Genomic DNA, 23,539 nt, shown 5'->3' with positions numbered 1-23,539 from the left:
CAGAGAGTCCACATCATTCACACAAGTTTGCCTCTTCAAAACCACACCCAGCAAGAGAGAGAGAGAGAGGGAGGGAGAGAGGGAGTCACCCAGCAGAAAGGGAAACACTGAAGTTTTCCTTAAATAACAACAGAGGAGGAGTGAGGAAACTTCTGGTTTCAGGGTCACCCATAGCCTTTAAATAACCAGGCAGTAGGATCTGTTATGAAAAGTAAATTATGACACAGAGCAGCGATCATTTCAGGATGTTTATGTTATTCTGGAGAAGCTCTGTGCTTTTTAAGATGGCGGTAGGCGTACGGTGGGCCCTGACGTTAAACTTTAGATTAACTAGATAAAAGAGACTCGTGTGTGTGTGTGTGTGTGTGTGTGTGTGTGTGTGTGTGTGTGTGTGTGTGTGTGTGTGTGTGTGTGTGTGTGTGTGTGTGTGTGTGTGTTCGGGCCTCCCCACGCTCCCCCCTGTGAGTGTGCATCCGGCTGCTTAGCGTGTACATTTGCAAACACGTGCATGCGTTCATGTGTGTTTGAGTAGGCACGGCTGCAGCCTATAGTTAAGGCCTGCCTATGCCTTCTTGTTGATGGCTAACAGCTGCCACCGCTTTCCTGTCTGAGTGGGTATACAATCCATGCTATGATGTAGTAATCATACAGTATGCCTACATCTGTTTGGCGTTAACCAAACACGTGTGATCCCAGAGCAATTCTTCCATCCCTCCGTTTATTTGATCTCACTTTATTATAACAGAAGGCCCGTTGCTGGCTCCTTTCATCCAAAGGCTTTTTACAGCGCCGTGAATAGTGAGGGTGGCGCGGCAGGAATCAAGCTCCTGTTTGTCGCGACGTCTGTGCCACGTTCTGCCTTTTGTCTCACATCGCAGTCAGTTTCACAGCGTATCTGAAATAAACAGTGCTGTCAACAAGCGCTACGCATTTACCTTGTTAGGACAGGGCATTCGCGTTTACACAAAAGACCACAACTGAACATGTTTCCCAGTGCCTTAAAACTTCTCTCCCCTCTCTGTGTTTAATTTCCATTTGTCGATGAATAGAATTTTTTGGCGCTCTAGCTCACATTTACGGCAACAGGACAGTGCATGTGGGATCCATTTAAAACACAGTTCTCATGTCGCTATTTGCACCAGTGTGTGTTTTTAATCATTTTAGGACAACGCAGAGCTCTGTGACCTACACAATATCAGGATTTGACTACACATTGACAGCACTAGCAAGTCAGCTCAGTTCATTGTTGGTTTTGTTCTTTTCTTTTTTATTTTGTGGGATTTGTTGACACTGAGAGATTCATATTCAGTTCAGTCTTTTGTTTTAGTAACTGAGACAATTCTCCAACTCTAAAATCTCACTACGCCAAATGTTCTTTTGTTGGCTGCAAAGGCGAACACAAAAAGCTTTGTGCGCTCCCGGCAGTGGATTTCATTTAATTTTCATGAACACAAGGAAAATGCTTCAAATTAGCACACGAAAGGAGCATACTCTGAAATTCTAAACACTTTAAGACTGATTTTGAACAAATAAACAAAGACTAGATGTGGGTTACTGTCTTTTCATGTTTTCGTCTTTTATGGTACATTGCAGCCCAAAACTCAATTCAGTTTTATTTATATAGCGCCAAATCAATATTGTAAGGTAAAAACCCTGCAATAATAGAGAGAAAACCCCAACAATCAGACAAGCCCCTTGGAGCAAGCACTTGGTGAGAGTGGGAAGGAAAAACTCACTTTTAACAGGAAAAATCTCCAGCAGAGCCAGGGTCAGGGATTGGCAGCCACTGGTTCGGGCGTGATGGGAAGAAGACAGGATAACTGGATTGATAACCCAGATGGCTCTTTCAGCTCTGATGGTACACAAGCTGGAAAGAGTGCATTCCCACCAATGGAACAAGACCAGAATACAACAAGCTAGCAGCCAATTAAATTCAATTTGTGCAGACTGATGTTGGCAATTTGTCTTCATTTAAAATTATTTGTAAACCTTTAAGAGTGACCGCAGTCAGTCTAAGTCAGACTACAGTTATTTGCAGAAAGGTTGCCTGCTATCAGGCAACAGTCTGTAACACCCTAAAGCTCAGAGCAACTATGTAGCCATCACAATTTACAACAGGTTGCAGAATATAAAAAACATTCAATACGATCACCAGGCAGCCACCTTTTTTTTTTTTTTTTTTTTAATCTAATGCAAGTTTGCTCAGGATGGTGGTGGTGGTACATTTTTAAAATGTATTAAATAAAATATCAGTATTTGGTTTCCCTGCATTGATAAGATATTGACACACTTTGCTGTATCCCTCCTGAGTACAGCCCATAGTGTTGGGTGTGCTCAGATCCATTGTGAAAAACGTCATGAGTCAATAACTTGTTATTTACTTTTTCAGACGTAGCGTTGACATGGTGAACTGGAGTCTCACTCAATCCCAGCATGGAAAATGCTGCTATTATCCTCTTTTGTTTTTAAATGAATTACATCTACAAGTGCAATCAAAAGAAATTCTCTAAAATGTATTGTCTGTACTGGAAAAAAGAAAAACGGAGCAAATGAGGAAGACTCGAGGCCGGTGACTTTGTAGCTACAATGTGAAAACAACTCCAAAAACTTTGATGACTTCAGCAAAAAGGAAAGAAAACTTTTACAATGTTCACAAATCAGCCGTTTCAGAAATAATTGTTCATGAAAATGTTCATTGAAATCAGAGGTGACGTTTGGACAGTAGCCAAGCAGGGCAATGTTTGTCCATCAGTTTCTATTTATGGCCAAATATTATGTTGCTAGGTAACAGCCAGCTCTATCAGAGTTATCAAATTAGCATTAGCAGCTCAGTGAGCGGCAGAAACGTATACGTCTGATGTCATCTGTTCTCTTCTGCAGCCTCAAAGAGAAACACAAAGAAATGCTCCAGGGGAAGATGCAGAAGCTACTGCTGGAACTGCCTAACATCAGTGACACAAAAACCACACAAACGCCAGTAAATGGTGTTTATTTGTCTGGCCATTGTAATTTACTGTGACTAAATGGATGCTGAAATATTGACAAATCCTTTCCAAGGATCCATAAAACGAGCTATCTCACAAAGGAGTGCTCTAGACACAAACTATAAAAAGTCTTAATGTCTGGCAGGCTGCCCGAACGGCAAGTGAAAACAAAGGCCTCCTACGCACGGACTATCAGTGACAAGAGAAAGACGGCCAGACAGGCAATCCCACCAGGAACACTTTCACCTGAGCCGCAGACAAAAGCAGCTGCTGGGGGAAAAGCGCGTGAGTGGAGCAGAGAGATTTATTTCTTCTTTCATTTTCATTCAGCGCGTACTCACAGTTTTACTGGGTTGCATCTTTTTCTGCAGTTTTGCCTTACAAATGTAGTGTTTTGAGAAAGTTGCAAACACTGTATACTTTTCCCCCCTCTCTCTCTCTCTGTGTGTGTGTGTATGTGTGTGCACTCATGTTTCCCTGTACATGTATGAATGAGTCATCCCAGGGTGACCCCACCCTATGTGGGCGGTTGATTTGGCGGGCTGGGAGTATTTGGCCTCCGTCAGTCTGCCTGTCCAAGGCAGCTCATAACTGGGCTCTTTGTTTCAAATGTCACTCCTCTCAAAGGAAGGGAAGGCATCCACTCGCGCTCTTTTTTTTTTTTTTTTTTTTTTTTGTTTTGTACTGCCCGACCCACATAATATTACTGCCTGGAACTGGCTGGTAACATATCCTAAAAATCCAACCAATGGTTCTTTTTTTTTTCCAGCTTGATTTTAAACAAAGGAGACTCTGAACTTGCATTGGGTCTTATTTATCTTCAAAGAGTTCACAGTTTTGGGACCAAGTCTGTGTGTTCTTTGAGGAAAATAAAAGGCTGGCGCATTACTGTGAAGAGCGGAGTACAAGTGAGGAGTGAAAGTATTTAGTATCCTTTCCTACGTTACTTCTCGGGGCACAAAAAACTGCTTTTGTGGCAGCGTTTGAAGTTGTTTTGAAACAAATTTTAGCTTAGCTAACTTGTGCCAAAGCGAAACACAAGCTGATGAGAATCTGACTGCTTTCTTTAAACACCTTAATGTCATTTCACAGTAGATTAGAAGTTATTGCGTCACCTTATCCAGTATTCAAGGTTTCACACATTCACTAGCTATTCTATTATGTCTGACAACAGTTTTACATTATTGGCCATGTTCTTGCAAACTGCCTGGAGTAGTGGGAGTAGATTTTCATTGCCTAAATTAAGGTTAAACGTTAACACATTTGGGTGTTTTTATGCAGGCCTTCCATATTCAGCATCTCCTCTGACAAGCTCGACTTCAGCATTAGGAGAAAACAGCATCTTTACATCAAAGAGACAGAGAAAATTTCCACCTTTAATATTCAATATCCTTCTTTGCAACACAACCATAAAAGCTCTGCTTTATATTGTTTACCAAAGATGAAAAATTTAAAGATCATGATAAATCATGTATTTCTTTCAGGGTTGACTGCACCGCAAGGAAGTTTTTTTTTGTTGAATCATTATTTCTTCTTACCCTGGTAGCTCTTGCTTTTGGTCCCAGTCCAAGCCATCAGAAAACCACAGTTGCAGAGGAAATGAGTGGCTCTAAATCCCATAAAAGGTCAACAGGGTTGAAGCTGCTGAATACTCACCACTTTACATCTTTTTGTCACATCACATAAATATATATGTTTATATATTATTGTTTATTATATGTTATTTATTTTTTAGGAGAAGGCTGTCAGGCTGTTCAAAAAGCAATGCAGAATTAAAGGATGAAAGCAAGTTGGAAGAAACCCGACAGGTAGATCAGTCTGGTGCTGAATGTTAGTGAGATAAAAAACCAACAAACCTGCTGCCTGCTGTATGATTGACAGACAGTCGCACTTCACCACTAGGTGTGAATGGGGCAGTGAATGTGAGTGCGATTGGTTTTCCCTGTCTATGTGTTGGCCCTGTGACAGACTGGCGACCTGTCCAGGGTGTACCCTGCCTATCGCCCTAAGACAGCTGGGATAGGCTCCAGCGCCCCCCGTGACCCTGAAAGGATAAGTGGATGGATGGATATATTTTTTCATTACAAATCTCAGAATCTCAAACAGTTCTCTTTTTTTCTTTACTCCTAACTTTTCTAGTCGTAAAGTAAAAAGCTCATATGGCAACATGACATTTATACACGGTGTTAAAATGTGAAAAAGCTCATAATTAAATTTAAAGGTTACTGTAACGTTTGATAATATAACTGTGGATTACTTTTGTTTTGGTTTTGTGGTAGAGGTCATTGCAAATAGCTTAATAATCACTCGATATTAGCAAAGTGTTTGCAAACGGCAACAGAAGTTGAAGTAATTTACAACAGTAAGATGTTTTCATTGCAGCGAGTCAACAGGCATTTTGTGTGAGGGGTCCTAAAAGCTTTAGCAGCAGCTAAGAGCAGCAAAAACAGCAAGCTTCAAAGTAAACCTCGTACTAACAGCCTACAATAACTACTAGCTATGAACTGTCTCTAGAATAATGCATTTAAATTGTGAGGAGTAAGATGAGAACTCAGTTGACTGCAATTTTATACAGAGTTACTTTAAACTGAGTAAGTATGATGTAGAGAGGTTAAAGCACATTTAGGTGTATCTGCCCTTTCATACTTTGATACTTCACTGATACTAAACATGATTAAGCATTTAAAGAAATGCCCTGCCATAATATATAGCAACACCTCAGCATATGTTCGAATCATCGTCTTATATATTAATCTGTTTCATATTTCTTCAACTGTAAAGTATCTTTTTCACATTTAAGCAAAGCTGGTAAGTTTCTTGATCCTCTGAATTTACTGGGAGGCATTTTGTTAACGACATACAGCGGCTTTGTGTTATAACGAGAAAACAGAGACGCTGTTATAAGTAGTACTTCTTGGATTAAAATGGTTACCAGTCGTAGCTTGAAAATATGTCGTAATAACGTAAAAACTGTCTAGTTAAAAATTATTGTTAGCGAGAAATCCCAGTTGGCTTGTTTTGATAATCCATTTAGCATTAAAATGGATAGTTCACATGAAATTTTGAAATAAGAGTACGCTTTATCAAAAGGATTAAACAAACCAACCCACTAGCACCTACGCACACATCCACACTAGAGGTCCTTTTATATTAAGGTGGGGCAGAGTTGAGCTGTTAAGAGTCCAAATTTCTCAAAGAGGCAATAAAAGAGTACAGCAGGAATAAAAATGCAGCAGGACAGGCACGGCCTGCATTACACGAATAATTATTTAATGTTTAAACAATCTTTTTTTTTTTTTTTAGAAAACATAGGTAATATAAGTTCATAATGTTGCACAAGAGAAGGATGTAAAAATATTTTATGTTGTGGACAATACAACTGAATCTTCTGAATCTCACCTACAAAGTATGAGAGATGCCACGAGTCTAATCACTACGTTTAGACTGATCTCACTGACCACATTATCATTAACAATAAAGGCCCAAGAAAAAATAGCTGCCATAAAGGCTTGAATAATGATTTATTATACAGTAATACACTAAACATACACAAAGCTAGTGTTTCGAGTGGACTTGTTTTCTATGACTTGAGTTAACTTGAAGCACCGCCCTAAATGTAGCTGCATGCATGTCATATCACGCCTTTCAATTAAAACTGAACAACTGATGTCAGCATCAGGTCAGGGCGGAGTCCTGTCACACTGACTTGCTAATGAAGCGTGCGTTAACCCTTGAATTCCTGAAAAACCTGACATCAAATCACACTACAGTAAACAGCAGAAGAATTAGTTACAGTCATCAGTTAGTTAACTTGTGTTTATATTTTCTATCGCAGTATAACCAGTTTTTGTATCATATGTACAGAAAAATGAGTTACTGGTAACTAATCAAAGGTTTTACACATTATTATTTTACATAAACCTTAAATACTAAATAGTTCTGCATCAAAAAGACAAGGAAATGTGCTGCTGTGTGATAGGGCTGCCACGATTAGTCGACTAGTCACGATTACGTCGACTATCAAAATCGTCGACGACTGATTTAATAGTCGACGTGTCGTTTGAAGCTTTGTAAGATCCTGAAAGACGCAGGAATAAGTAGCAGGATTTAAGAGTGTAATAACAGACTGAAACAGAAGATGGCAGCACTGCATGTACAAGGATGCCAACTGCCGTTAAACCCCGAAGAAGAAGAAGCTGTGTCCCAGAATTCATAGCGCGGCCCAGCTCAGTTTCCAACAATGGTGGCAGCTAGTTGGTTTTACTCTTATTATTCTTTCTGGGTCACAAAATAAATGTTTAACATATTTTCAGGCGAGAATGTAGCTGTTTAAACCTCAAATATCTGCTCAGTTTATCAAGACACCACATATTTTCAAAAGTGCTCCGACGTTTTCAGAGACGTCTGTTACCCACTAGCTCGATAGCTAGCCGGAGGCTAGGCTAGGCTAACTAGAGCCGTGAGAACACCGGACTCCCGGCAAATCGTTTTCAAACCCACCGCCGTCTTTCGCTACTCAGGTTAAATATATATATAAGTCACTTAGATAACTTCAAAATGTTATTGTTTGGCTTTTTTTTTAGTATTTTATTTGTTCCTGAGTAAATCGGTTTGGCTGAGATTAAAGTTTTTACACAGCTGAATAAACGTCAAGCAGACAGCTGATTATCAGAAGTGTGAGATGCTCAAGAATTTACTCCGGTGTCCTGTTATATTTTAGATAGCAAGGAGTTTATTAAACCACAACAATCTGCAGATTTCATTAAAATTTAATAAACTATCATCTTGTCTTTATTTTTAGTTAGCACATACCTTAAACACTTAAAGCTGTAAGCTAATGATAGTTATATAAGAGCAGATGCTGCTGGTGCAATAAGCTGTATGTCCAATGGATGATCTGATTAGTCGACTAATCGCAAAAATAATCGGTGACTAGTCGACTATCAAAATAATCGTTTGTGGCAGCCCTACTGTGTGATTGTATAGTTTACTATACTGCAACAGAAATGTTTCAGTTCAGCACCAAGTGCCTCATGCAAAGAAGCAATTTTCAGTGTTGATTAGTCAAATAAGTTCTTACACAGTAAGAAAATAAAGAGAGAGGCATTCTCAGATGAATAAACAGCTGCTACGGGAGTAGTGGCTCCAGTTCACTCTGGTCCTGGTTATGAATCTGTGCTGCTCATTGTCTGACATCCTCTTTGAAGTTTCATCTAAATGCTGAGGGTAAAGACCAGAGTTGCTGGCTTGCACGGAGATCACGTGTGTGGCAATGGAAATTTTAATTTCCACTTAATGGTGCTTTTAAACATCTATCCTACAGCAATCATCATTTTAAATAAATGATGCCACAGCAGCAACCTTTCTAAAACATGTTTGCTGTCTTCTTCCAATTATCAGCTTTTGCACATCTGTGCATTTGTCAGGCTAATTGGCAAACTTGCTTTTTGTCTCACTTTATGACCCTACAGGGTATCGCTATGTCCACATTATAGAGACTGAAACAATGTGTATATGGAAATCCTCAAAGGAGTCCATAAACAACCCTGCTGGATATATAAAGGTCAGTAAATCATCCAAATCTGGCCTGCAAAACATATTGAAATTCTGGTAGCACACTCACAGGAAAAAAAAAAATGCATAATTTTATTTTATCTGTGTTCGAGTGCCAGGAAACACTAAACTTTCACAGTTTGTGGACTGAAAGGGCAGGAAGGTCAAATCAAGAAGGTACAACTTAAAGGCGACGTGGCAAAATAGAAACAATGTGCAAATCAGAATTTAGCCAGCGAAATTATCTTTGTCACCTCAATTAGATTATGTCTGAAAAAAATATGAAACACTCAGCATCGCAGCAGTTGAGTGTATGAATGTAAACAGTCTGGAGAAAGTCATTCATATTAACCAGCAGACCGTAAAACAAGAAGGTTCAAGTTTCCTTTAGTTTCTCTGTGTGTAATTGTCTGGACAGCTAGTAGCTGGAAGTTCTGGCGTCTTCTGATATTTGAGGAAAAAAAAACATTTCCCAAATGCAAAAATAAATAAAGATAAAAGTAATTTGCTGGGAAAATGTGGTGGCAGTTGTGTGGCTGCAGACTTAAAAAGTGGTGACTGTGATCAATAAACCCATGTACACACATGTTGTTTGTTTTCAGATTTATAATAAATTGCTGCTTGAACAGGAGCAAGGCACTGGACTGATTTTGACATTTTGGACACTTCATTATTTTTGAGTGATTACTGGACGATTAACAGATGAAATGTTGCATAATTTAATTTTTCATGTATCAAATGTGACAGCCTGTATTGTAGTATGAGCGTCTTTGCAGATCTGGATGCTACTTGTTTCTATTTTATGAGGGTTTTTTCAGTTCACGGAGATTAAAAAAAAATAAATTTTCACATACAATTAAACTCACTGGACACCTAATTAGGTACACCTCTTCAACTGCTACTTAATGCAACTGTCTAATCAGCCAACCGCATATTAACAACTTAGTGTAATTAGGCATGAAGACATGCTACCTAGCCTGATCCGTCTCCCCAATGTGATGTTTGTGTATTGTATGTACAGTCGGCAAGGTCTGTCATCTTGGTTGTGGGCAAAAGACCTGCAACTGACAAATAAAGGCTATCTCATCATCTCATCTCGCTCTTGCTGAAATAAAACCTGAGCATCGAAATGGAAAAGTGATGTGATTTAAGTGACCTCAGCTGTTTTACAGGCTGGTCTGAGTATTTCATAAACTGCTGATCTATAGCCATCTGTAGAGTTTGTAGAGGATGTCTTAAAAAGAGAAAGTGAGCAGCAGTTTTCTCTCTTGAAAATAGCTTTTGATGTCCGTGGTCAGAAGAGAATGGCCAGACTCTCAAGAGTAACTCAAATAATCACTCATTACAACCAAAGTATGAAGAAGAGCATTTCTGAATGCACAACACCTATTAGTTCCAACCTAGCATTGTTTAAACACCACACCCTACCTGAATGTTGTTGCTAATCATAGCCGACCCTCGCTGCTGCTTTCAGCAGGATAGTTCACCATGTCACAAATCATCTTAAACTCATCTCTTGAACGTGGCAATGAGCTCACCGTACTCAGAGCACCCCTGGGATTTGGTAGAATGACAGATTTGCATTATGGATGTGCAGCTGACAAATCTGCATCAGCTGTGTGAAGCTATCATATGAGTATGGACCAAAATCTCTGAGGAAAGTTTCCAGCACAGTGTTAAGTCTATGCCACACAGATTTAAGGCAGCACTGAAGTTAAAGGGTGAATCAACCCCGTATGGGCAAGGTGTAATTAATGAAGTGTTGGGTTTGTGTATATAGCACCGTATAAAGTCATATGGAGTCACAGCCCTTCATAGTAAGAGGCAGCTTGACCTCTTATACTAGACTAGAATAGAATATTGTCATTCAGAACATATAACAGTGCACATCAGAACAAAGTTTCATTTCATTTATTTATCAGGCTGGAAAGATAAATAAATCCAAATCTAAAGGTATATAAAAAAGGAATCTAGGATATATATATACACATAAGAATGTAAGAGAAATTTGTCAATATGCAATATTGTTAGGAAAAAAAACTGTACAGAATAATACGAAGAGGTGGGGGTGCAGTTCTTCTATTATATGCACAATGCTTATTGTATGTCATTTACAAGAACACTCAGTGCTCTCTCTGTGCTGCTCCTTCAGGCAGTTTAATTGAAGTGACTGGGTAAGCGTACTATATATGTGGTCCTAATAAATCGAAACAAGCGGAGAAAGCCCCTGCCATGCTACAGTAAACAGTGCATTTTTAAGTGGAGATAGGAATTTAAAACAAAGCCAAGTGACTCAGTCAGGCAAGTTTAAACAATTTGCTGATGACTCTGCAATCAATCTGCTCTAACTGACCTCGACCACACCCCACACCTACTGAGGCCAGCGTCTTTCACCGTGTCCTCCAGTACAGAGGAGAATGTGGTGGAAAATGTAAACACCATGAGTCACATCAGGGCTCACGTCTAGCTGTAAAGCATTGCACAAACAAGCAGCAGTGTTGTGGGTCACAGACTCACAAATTGGAACCGCCTAACCATGTTTTTTATTTATAGTACCCTCATTGTAAGTCTTGTTACTCGGTGATGGATGAGTATCAGGTTACTAATGTAAAGTTGACTAGTTCTCTAAAAATCTAAAAAATGAGGCGTTAAATGTAACTAGGGCAAATAAGGTCTGAAATATGGCACTTTTAATGGCAGCGTCACTTGTATTTGTATATTTGAGAAGTAACTTCCAACAGTGTGTCCGTTTGCAGAATAAGACAGCTTATTTCTGTAGATATCCTCATAACATACACCTTCTGATTAAAATAAACCAAACTGCAGCTTTTAATAACATCTTAAAGATTCATGTTCTAATTACTCCTTCTATCCACGGTACAGTGCGATTGTGTCAGCCTTTGGAGAGATGGATTTGTAATTGCCTTTTCGAGTACCATGATGCATTACTTCCCTGTTTTAATTAATAACAAATGATGGATTACTCTGAAGGCACATCCATATTTTTTTAATAATCTCCTTCCTTTGTGTGTCTATATCCATAGCTGAGCCATTTAGCCTTTGAGAGATATATCTTTTTGGCGTTGTGTATTACTCACTGCAAAGTTCTTGGTGTCTCTCTTTTTTAAATGATGCATCCTGATAAAAAGGGAGAGAGTTTTGTTTTATTATTTTACAAGTGCAAGTGTAATCTTTCTTTGGCAGGATGAACTGCTCTGTGTAGCCCAGACATGTAGGATTACGAGTTTCTTCTTTGTTGGTTATGGTGAACTCTACTTATTCTGACAGGAGCAAATATTAGATCAGGGGCAAATAATAAGAAACCTCTGTGTGAATGAAACCACTTCTTTCCCAGAGGGGAGTAGTGATGAAGACAGATTTTCTAAAGTTGGATAAAGAAAAAAAACAAGGCTCAGGGAGCAACTTTCATATTACTGCATGTAGGGGTGGGCGATATAAACGATATATGATAGAAACGATATAAATTTGGCCAACGATAGAGATTTTGACTATACCGCTCTATCGCGATAGCGCATGTTGATGATGTCGTCAAGCTGCGCCTGTTTTGGTCGAAAGCATCGCAGAGGCTACAACCATTACCATCTGCAAATTATGCTGGGCGACAGTCATAGCAAAGAGATGAAGCACTTTTGAAATATGGGGAAAGCCAAAAACTGCGCTTCCTCCACTTCCATAACATTGATTCATTAATGTTGAATTCTCTCGCAGCTGCTCTATTCCCATGCTGTTGCAGTATATTTAATAACTAACCTTGTATTGTGGATGAATAATCTCAGTTTTTCTCCTGACTGAAGTTTTGAAGCATCCTGCAATGCGATTGCATTTGTCCCTGACCACCAGAATCCCTCACGTTAACTTTTATCGAGTGGAAGAAAAGTTGGCGTTCATCCTCTAGCTTCACTGTGCTAATGTTATGCTAACATAGCTGTGTCGCTAGCAATCATGTAGCACAACATTATATACCAGGTAGTCCAACTTCAGTAACCCTGCAAACGCCACTGCTGTTTAGTTTTCTGTCTTCATTTATGTTGGAAGTGGTAGCAGAGCTGTACGTTTTAATTAGTTTCAAAAATCTCTCAGTCAGAACATGCTATGAAATGTTTAGGTGTAAACTAGCGAGCTAACTTCCTGCTAACTTCTAACTCCATTAAATTTAATAAATTCTGTTTTCATGGATGCCTGGATGTTAAACTTAATTGTTACACCAGCAATGCTGATGATTTAATTAAAGATGAAAGAATTTAGACCGTTTTTAACTGTGTTTGTTTGACTTTGGGACCTGAAGAGGACGGAGTTTTGGACCCAGATTACTCCGCAAAGCTCCTCACTACGGCAGCCGTAATGCTCTGACAATCCATCAAAACATTTTTTAACAGATTTCTGCACGCCTAAATCGGTTCGAGGTCAGTAAGCACAACCAGAATTCATACATAAGGCACACTCGATTTTTGAGAAAATTAAAGGATGTTAAGTGTGCCTTATAGTGTGGAAAATACGTTATACAGAAGAAAAGAATATATCGCGATATATACAGTGGGGCAAAAAAGTATTTGGTCACCTCAAACAAGGAAAATCTCTGGCTCTCACAGACCTGTAACGTCTTCTGTAAGAAGCTTTTCTGTCCCCCACTCGTTACCTGTATGAATGGCACCTATTTGAACTCATCATCTGTATAAAAGACACCTGTCCACAGCCTCAAACAGTCAGACTCCAAACTCCGCCATGGCCAAGACCAAAGAGCTTTCGAAGGACACCAGGAAAAGTATTGTAGACCTGCACCAGACTGGGAAGAGTGAATCTACAATAGGCAAGCAGTTTGGTGTGAAAAAATCAACTGTGGGAGCAATCATCAGAAAATGGAAGACATACAAGACCACTGATAATCTCCCTCGATCTGGGGCTCCACGCAAGATCTCATCCCGTGGGGTCAAAATGATCATGAGAACGGTGAGCAAAGATCCCAGAACCACAAGGGGGGACCTGGTGAATGACCTGCAGAGAGCTGGGACCAAAGTAACAAAGGTCACCATCAGTAACACACTACAACGGCAGGGAATCAAATCCCGCAGTGCCAGACGTGTTCCGCTGCTGAAGCCAGTGCAGGTCCAGGCCCGTCTGAAGTTTGCCAGAGAGCACATGGATGATACAGCAGAGGATTGGGAGAATGTCATGTGGTCAGATGAAACCAAAGTAGAACTTTTTGGTATAAACTCAACTCGTCGTGTTTGGAGGAAGAAGAATACTGAGTTGCATCCCAAGAACACCATACCTACTGTGAAGCATGGGGGTGGAAACATCATGCTATGGGGCTGTTTTTCTGCCAAGGGGACAGGACGACTGATCCGTGTTAAGGACAGAATGAATGGGGCCATGTATCGTGAGATTTTGAGCCAAAACCTCCTTCCATCAGTGAGAACTTTGAAGATGAAACGAGGCTGGGTCTTCCAACATGACAATGATCCAAAACACACCGCCCGGGCAACAAAGGAGTGGCTCCGTAAGAAGCATTTGAAAGTCCTGGAGTGGCCTAGCCAGTCTCCAGACCTCAACCCCATAGAAAATCTGTGGCGGGAGTTGAAAGTCCGTGTTGCTCGGCGACAGCCCCAAAACATCACTGCTCTCGAGAAGATCTGCATGGAGGAATGGGCCAAAATACCAGCTACTGTGTGTGCAAACCTGGTAAAGACCTATAGTAAACGTTTGACCTCTGTTATTGCCAACAAAGGTTATGTTACAAAGTATTGAGTTGTATTTTTGTTATTGACCAAATACTTATTTTCCACCCTGATTTACGAATAAATTCTTTACAAATCCTACCATGTGGATTCATGGATTTTTTTTTTTTCACATTCTGTCTCTCACAGTTGAAGTGTACCTCTGGTGCAAATTACTGACCTCTGTCATCATTTTAAGTGGGGGAACTTGCACAATCGCTGGCTGACTAAATACTTTTTTGCCCCACTGTATCGTTACCGCACGTGCTTCAAATTATATCGCGATATGGATTTTAGTCCATATCGCCCAGCCCTAACTGCATGGCTCCCCTTCATAGATTACTGCATCAATAATAGCAATGTTGGTCTGTTGATGGAGCACAGTGATGGTTCCCAGAGGGCAATTTATAACTGCTATGAAGTTGATTGGTAATAAAATTAGTTTGATTGTCCTTAGAAGAGGGATATTAAACTAATTTTGCAGTGTAGGCCACATATGGCCCACTTTGATCTTAAGTGTCTTCAGACATTTAACTAAACATTTAATCCCTGACATATCCTAAAGAAAGAAGAAGTGCAATTTACGTCACAGTTTTCTACATGATGAATGTGTAAAATACCAGAAAGGTTCTGGTAGCTCATTGGCTAGACTGTCCTGTGTTTATAATAAAGTTATAGTAAGGTTATAATAAGGCTCTTTTTCTAAAGTTGATACTGGAAAAACAGCAATTTTTCTGTGATTTAATTGTTGATTTCGTAACTATTTGGTGTAGTGGGAATGGCAGTGGGGAGTTCTTTATCGAAAGAAAAACTTAAATACACGTTCGAAATCTATGCACATATTTACCAAAGCCTTACACTTGGCAAGATCTTTGCCGGGCCTTTTCCGGGCACTGTTCTTGAGGTGATGACGTAACCAGTGCGCTCCCACAGAGGTGCTGCATGCGTCAGCACAGCTTGTCATTTCTAAGTAAATTTTGCGTTACTACAACATAAAGAAGAATTTCATGACGCAGTTCAGCTGTGAAGGTTCAAAACACAAAAAAGGGTCAATAGTTCTGATAACTCAGGGCCATTACTGTGACGCAATAAGTGCCGGTTATTTGTTCTCTAAATAGCATTACAATGTTAGCTAATGTAGGCTAGATTGTTAGAGCGAATTAATTTTAGCTTTCTAAACTATAGGTCCGCTGGTATATCCTTAAGAGCTCGTGTACTATTAGTTTCCTATTCTGTTCAAACTTGTCTTCATTTGCCGTGTACCTAGCAACAAATTCTATGAAGAGCAGAGAAAACTTTACTTTGGGGCAAAGTAAAGTTTTTTAACCACATTTCACTTGTGATTGTAAAAATAACTATGATAATGCATCGAGAAACCTTAACATGAATCATAAAAGGGCTTTCAAAAGGGGAAACTTGCTTCTAGAAGGACTTCTTTGTTAAATAACTGGTTAGATGACCTGAAACAGTTACCCATCGTCCACCCTCAAGTGCATAAAATAACTCCTTTACATTAAATGAGTACATTTAAATTTAATGTTGTTGTAATGTTTTACTATATTATATACATTTTTTTTTTAATTTTACAAAGTAACTAACTTAGATTAAGTTAGCAAATTTACATTTATATTTAATGTTGTGAAATAGTGTTGAATATAGAAGTGATGAATACTCAGGTAACAGAGACAGTAATATAGAATAATTATGTTTCTCTTGTGTAATGAGCTGAAATGGTATCAGATATATTAAATAATACAAAATACTTCCAATGGCTGAGACATAGCTTGCATTATGTATATTAATAAAGGGCATGGATTCTATAATGATCTGGATTTAAAAAAAATATTAAAAATAAACATTTAAATTTTAATAGACAAACATTTCTTTAACAGATAATGTTCACGATTTCTGTTAGTAACCATTAAATAATAAGAAACACATTTCACATTGAAGCTAAATACAAAGAACTGCAGTGCCAGCTTGAAGAACTGGAGAAAATATGCATAGAAATGCAGAGTAAAGTCCAAGCACTGGTGAGCAAAAAACCAAAAAACTATTTGCAAGGATTGTATAACAAAGCACACTCTACAAACATCAGAATGCAAGAGGAGAAGTGACGATAGGAGAAAAAGCATAATGACATCCAGTGTACGCTACACAAACTGCAGAGGAGACATCAAGAGTTACTGGACATCCATGACAAAGTACAAGAAACAAACAACAATATGCAGGAAAAGAAAGTTTGAGAAGAAAAACATAAAGAACTGCCACAGAAAAAATGAGGAACTGCAAGAGAAGCATGAAGAAAATCAAGAAACATGAGAAGAACTGCAGAAAAGGTGTAAGAAACTTGAGGTGCAGCATGGAGAGCTTTTCAATGAGGTGAAAAGCCTCATAGCGCAGAACAAAGATCTGCAGGAACTGTGCCTGAAAAATAAGAAAGATCACTTGCTTTTGCTAGAAGAAGGACTCACTAAATTCACTGTGCTTCAAATTTAATGTTGTTTAGAAACAAATAATGATGGATATGGATCATAACTTAAACTGAGCTTTAATTGGATTCCTGTTTTGAGTTCTTTATTATTCTAAACCTGGCCAGTCCTGTGTTTTTGGTTCATGATTTCATTATTATCTTAGTGTGTTGAGTTTAAGAATGTTTACTTTTCATGGAGTTGTATATGCCTGTTTATATGATTTACTATTATACTCTAATGTTAGTTGCTAATTCCCCATGACTGTACCTCTGTTAGCGTCATAATTCCTTTCCTGTTTTGTTCTGATTGTTTGGGTTTCTACTAACCGTCTGATGGACTCTTGATTGTTTGCCCCTGTGTCTCGTTCCCCCAGCTTTGCATTGTCCCTAGTCAGGCTTCTGTGTGTACAAATAGCCCAATTTTCCCTGTGTCCTTTGGCAGGATGTTTGTTTCTCTACCTTGTCTGTACTCTGTGCTCCTCTTGGTTATTCTTGATGGGCAAAGTGAGGCTTTGTGAAACACTGGAATTTTTTTAACACAGTTTAGCCAGAAATTTACAGAGATTTCAAAACAATCGGACATCCATCTCCACAAAGGGACCTACTGGACACTTTTGTTATTATTACATCTTTAAAAAACTGTTCCGTTAAATACTAACAAAGAAGATTGTTGCACAATTGGAGTCAAGGCTAATTATTAGACAAGATTATCAATAAATAATTATTGATAATCAACACATGTTTTGAAGAAATCGTCACACCAAAGCAAGAACATATTTTGTGTTAGACAACAGGCTGTGACTGTAAGGCTGTTTCAGCAAATACTTTACCTACTGTTTCACTTTCTTAGTAATTCAGTGTAATGGAGAAATAGAGAACAGTCTGCAGTGTTTATTGTGATAACTACATTTGTTATGTAGATTTAATTGTCACGTACTTTGCATTTAGGCTAAATGTAAACAACAGGGAATTCTGTGAAAGATTTATCATCTACAGAGGAAAGTGTGAATGACTGTAGTTAATTATTCTTATGGAGATTGAAGATGATTAAGAGAACATCACATTAATAATGTCTACATTTGTTGTAGTTCAGCTGTTTTGGGTCAGTTTCTTATGTCCTGAGACTTGCCAAAAACCTGTTCAAACGTATTGCGAATATACATAAATAATTTTTGCTAAGCTCTAAAAGTGTGAATATACAACACATTGTTCCTGCAAATAAACTAGTGGACCCTGTGCCCTTGAAACAAATGCATTTGTGAGGTATCTTTTGACCTCTACAGTGGTATCAGCGGTTGCCTTGTATGTACTAAACTCACCTGCCAGTAAAAAGTTCCTACAAACAGTCCTCTGCTATCGCTGCTTCTGACACTCCTGCTTTTGATGATGATGACTTTTTCTGGGAGTTTGTGGTGACATTAGATTTGTTCTACACATCATCAATCAAACTTAAAAGCAGCAGGTAAGTCACCAGTAGAAACTGCACCGAAACACATCAGAACCTCAATTAGCCGTGGTCACGTGAGGTGGGTGACAGGAACCACACTCCACAGCAGCATTTCAAAACATCTGCACTGCATAAGCTTGACACAGTGTTGACACGTCAGTGTGAAGTAGCCCTACCAATTATATATGTTGTTTGCTTTTTGGGCTTTTCCTCATCTCCTAACTCCTGCATCAACGTCAATACATTGTCTTGCTTTTTGTTAGTAAGTCTGCTTCCTGCTCCTGCTACCATCCACCAACTGTGACGTTTACTTTATTTTCTTGCCAAATACCTGCCAAACTATTGTTTTAAGCCTCGTAATAATCTAACAAAGAATAAATGACTGTTGAAGTTTATTTAAAACGACATACACTTTGTAAACCCCTGAGAACGCTTAACTTCAAAAAGCAGAGTTCTTTCAATTGGCTATGAGAGCAGACGGTTAAACTTCGGCAATTTGGTAGATCTTGAATTTTAAATGGTTTAAATTATTTCCTGGCAGCACAGCCAATATATTAGGATCCCTGCAGGAAAGTAAAGTCTGTAAAATATGGCTGGTGAAATCTGCTTTAGCTGAAATGTTTTCACCTCTGCCAAAATCTTAAAAACCAGAATACAATTATAGGCTCAAAAGTAAACACTGAAAAAATGTTTGTGCTTTGAATGTGTTTTTCTATTGACGGTTTAATTCCTAAGGTGAGTTTCTGAGAAATTTTGTAGCCACTGGAAAATCACTTGAGTCACACCTGAGTCTTTTGTATTACAGCTGGAAATAAACACACACATGCATGCACACAAACACACAGAGTGAGGTTGGTTGCACGAGCCATGTGCTTGTAGATATCTGTTGGCATCTGGCTCTTATTTCCTTTCTTCATGCCACAGGCCCAAAAGCTTTGAGCATGAGTCACAGGCCTCAGACCTCCGGGACATCCAGGCTCGCCTCTAAAGAGACAATACATGATCGCTGGAAATGTCACAAGCGTTTTGCAGAAATACAGTAAATGAGTCAGACGCAATCTTTAAAAAATGAATCTTTTTACACCACAGGGATCACGCTTTTCCACACCAGACAACCGTTTACTAGATTAAACACATTCAGCCCATTACAGTGAGCTACTACTATTTCAGCATTAGGTTTACTTCTTGTGATTAATTAGCTGAACGATTTAAAAGACACGTTCTCACTCATGGCTTTTTTTTACTTCTCCTGTCAAGATTGTAGTTTTTTTTTTTGTTTTTTTTTGTTTTGTTTTTCTAAGTCCATCACAGCCCCCATGTGTGTTTTTGTTTCATGGTTCGTGGGATGTGCCGTTATTGCACAAGATGTTGGCGCAGACGTGCTCGGGAAAATATACACACATACATTTTTTTATGAAATGAAAATAAGAGACAATCACATGTCACAAACTGCATGGCTTAAACCATGAGGGCTTTCTCCTGAACAACACAAAACTGGGTGTAATTTTCAAATGAATGAAGATATCTGATACGTTAGCAGCGTGCTGTTTTTATCTTTATAACTGTTAATAATTTCTCTTAGCACTTATTCAGACTTTATGGATTATACAAACTGTTTTGATTCATCTAAGCCTGTTTTGGTCTAGTGTTTTGGACTCTCTATGATTAGTGGTGGAAGTGTGGGAACAACACTGGGGCCAGAGGCCATGCTTTGTTCTCTTTCTGCTGTGCTCTGGTCCATTTTGGCCCTTAGGGGACATTTTGAGGAAGGTGGGCCGTAACAAGGATTCACTGAGTCACCAGTCGCACAGGCCGCTTGGCAATTTCCACAGTGTATTCAAATGTGCGTCAGAGCACTTGAAACACGGCGGTGGAATATACAATAATCAGACGGAGGCAATGTGCCAGCTTGGGTGCTGGCAGGCATACAGGATGTCTCAGTCCTCTGCATTTTACTGCTGTGTGCCTGGTTTGCCCTCTTATCTCATCCAGGGCTGAATATGGAGGAAATGTAGCAGACCTCTACTTCCCAAACTGACAGCTGCTCCATGTGCTCTGTCTGTCTGAGACTCTGTGAGGGGTGAATCCTTTACATAGATGACGCAGTAAAAAGAACAAAAAATGCCATTTTTGTACTTATTTCCACCAAATTTTCACCAAAATCCTTAATATGATCAGAAGCAGCCATGAATCCATCGCTTAAATTAGTACAGCTGTGTGCAGCGGATGTCTCATATTTTTATTCTTGTATTTTACACCACAACAGGCATATATTAAAAACACTCAAGGATCACTGTGTTTGATCTGAATGAATCTGCACCAGTTTTCACAGATTTGCGTGTTTTCAGTATGAAAATGTGCTGAGTGCCACAGACAACACATAACACAGGAAGCTGTGAAGTATTTAAAGCACAGCGGTCTATGAACGCAGGTCTAAGTCCAGAATAAAAGTATAAAATAACACAGAAATCACAGTAAAACACAAGTACAGAGGTTTTATGGGGTAAAGCTACAATATCACAGATGAATTGCTTATGTCTAATTATGTAGTTAAATTATTTTATCTGGTGGGTTTCTTGTTTAGGTGAAGTGTGATCCCTGTAAGCTGATCATACAGTGTAACACCCTTTGTCGGTAAAGTAACCGAATAAGATGGAATTAAAGCAGTGGAATGCTTTTCTTCATTCAGGGTGTTTTGTTCATCACTGTTATTACTGTAGATGTTGTATTTTTCCCACAATGCAAGACACATGTTCAGACTAGCAAATGAGATTTATTTTGAAAGTAAATTGAATTTTCTGAAATGCCTTTTATGGCTGGCACCAAAGACCTGGGTGGGGTGAGGGGGTTATAGCACCTCCCATAAGACCCGGTTAAAATTATTCATAATAATAAAACATAAATGCACTTAAGTAATGCACATTGAGTAACACCGCATACCTCCTACTCATCCACATCGACATATATGAATGCATTACTGCTGTGTGTGCCATATAAAAGAATATTAAAGGAATATTTTGTGATTCTAACATGAAAGAAAAGAGCATGCTGCAATAACAGTAAATATACTGGATTTGCTTTTTATAGCTGAATGGACTGTATGATTAAAGTTGTTAAATCTAATAAAAGTTTAAATAAAATCTGTTTTTTTTCCTCCCACAGTGCGGGTCAGACGTCGCAGTAACCCGCGTCCTTCTGCTTCTGGTCTTCTCTGGTACAAATGCACAGTTGTCCAGTCAGCCAGCTGGTCATGACTGTCAGCAGGACCTCGGCTCAGGCTGCGGATAGAGGCCAGATGGTGAGGCTCTCTCTCTCACACACACACACACAGATGCGTGAGTAGTACATCCTTCTCTGAATAACGAAGGACTCGTAGCTACCTCAGTCGACCTCGCTACATGCTGCTTTTATTTCAAAGGCAGAGCGAGAGCTCAGGGGGAGAAATATGAACTGTGCTTCAGAAGCGAGGTCAGTGAACTGCAGAACTCTGTTAAAAATTACAGACAAATCAAAACAATGGTAATACACTCATGAGTCACTCACTGAGTTTCTTATTGGCTGCAGTTGTAATACAACATGGCAAATACAACATGGCAGGTTTGGACAATGCAGGTTGGTTCAAGACCATTAAAACTGTTAAACATTTTTTCCCCCTGGTTCAAGACTTTTTCATGGAGGTTAAAAAAAAGTGTGAAGACGTGCGTGTGAATGTGTGTAAAGCCCACATAAATTGTCACTTTAAGCTTTTGCTGTACTCAAATAAAATTGTTTTTGTCCCGTACCTCTGCTTTGTTGTGTGCGATCAACTAAACATTGATTTTTATATAGAATATTTTTTCTATCCTTCAAAAATATAATCCAAAATATTCATAAATCCAGGGGTTGCTTCAACTTCTAAATTCTTTTAGTAAGACTGTTTCTGTAGAAAAGAAAATCTTTCAGATTACATTAAAAATATTTTACTGGAATGAACTAATAGTTAACATACCTGTGAATGCTGCACTATTAAAATAAAAGCATGCAGTACAAAGTGGATATGTCTCCCATCAGTTTGTAGTAAAAATACAAGTTTTGTTTTGTTTTAAATAGTTATGAGGGCTGAATTTGTGGACCTAGAATATATGCTGTAAGCAAAATAAGAACATACATCATGACTCATGTAGCAGTTTTCAGGCTTTAGCTTCAAAGGGTTAAAGACATTTGCGTAAAAAAGAAAAAAAAGATGAAGAGATAATAGCAACACAACAAACAATAAGCAGACGTTTTAATCAAAACGGACATCTGTTATTCCCAACACGCTGTGAGTCATGTTTGCCTGAACTCTGCTATTATCAACTCATATTTACTGTCATTACTCACGTTAATGAAAGGTTTGGGCAGGCCCTTTTCACTGCAGTGTTTGACCAGCTGAACTGTGCAGTTTGTTCTACGACAAGAACCGTAACCTCAGAGAGGCGACGCGGGCAGAAGTGAGGAAAAAAGCCAACTGATTTGAGGTGCAGGATGATTAGTTCATGATTACTTGATTAACTTGTTTTTTATTAGTTTTTTTCTCACAGGAAATTCATAGAAAAATGTCTTTTGTAGCAGATCTCACCTCCTGTATGCATTCAGCATACCAATTTTTTTCCGTTTTGAAGTAAAATTTTCTTCAATCTCGTTTATTTATTTTGATTTATTTGTGTTTTACATGTACGGTGACCCCCCCAATCACATATATTTATCATGTTTTTTCCCATTTATCAACAACTCCATATTTCTTCTTAAAGCCACACTAAAAATCTTCACCTTTTCATTCTTTTAAGAACGTCCGTCTTTTAAGCGCAGCACTGTTTATGTGCAGTGGATAAATGCGCTCCATATGCTGCGTGCATGCAACATACAGACACTGCAGCACGAGAAAGAAAGGCCAGTTTTCGCAGCTTAGCCCTGCAAGGCCTTTTCAGTCGCTATTTATGTCAGCGGACGTCGCTTCAGGAAACAAATGTCCAAGCTGTGCTGGCAGAAAAAAGGAAAAGAAAAATCAGTTACTTTTTTTTTTTAACAAACTTAAACCCCACATGGTTTAATTCATCTAGCAGTTAGTTTTGCCCTCCTATTCAAAGGCTGTTTATCTCAGAAACAGATTTTTACATTTGGACGCTCGCTAGCAGAGACGACTCTGGTCTGGACGGTGGTGCCTCTGGTGAAGTGGACTGGCAGACAGCCAGCGCTCAACTGAAACCATGTGGGGATGCTTGAACACTGGTAGTCAAAAACATCTCAGCTACTATGTTCTTCTTACACCCTTCACCTTAACTTCAGCTTGATACTTGTAAAGTGCTTTCTTTATTTTTCTTCTTGCCTA

The 23,539-nt window shown here is 39.0% G+C and overlaps 1 long non-coding RNA gene across 1 annotated transcript in view; it reads left to right on the top strand.

The window, feature by feature from the left end:
- Positions 1-2,937: 2,937 nt before the first annotated feature.
- LOC143413391 (uncharacterized) overlaps positions 2,938-23,539 on the top strand; it is a 61,663-nt gene continuing 41,061 nt past the window's right edge. The window contains exons 1-2 of the long non-coding RNA XR_013094016.1: positions 2,938-3,269; positions 21,355-21,490. This is a non-coding gene — a long non-coding RNA (uncharacterized LOC143413391). The remainder of the gene's footprint in view (positions 3,270-21,354; positions 21,491-23,539) is intronic.

Source organism: Maylandia zebra, linkage group LG18 (assembly GCF_041146795.1).
Source record: "Maylandia zebra isolate NMK-2024a linkage group LG18, Mzebra_GT3a, whole genome shotgun sequence".
NCBI lineage: Eukaryota > Metazoa > Chordata > Actinopteri > Cichliformes > Cichlidae > Maylandia > Maylandia zebra.
Note: the sequence above shows the minus strand (reverse complement) of the source record. Positions and strands in the feature narration are given on the sequence as shown.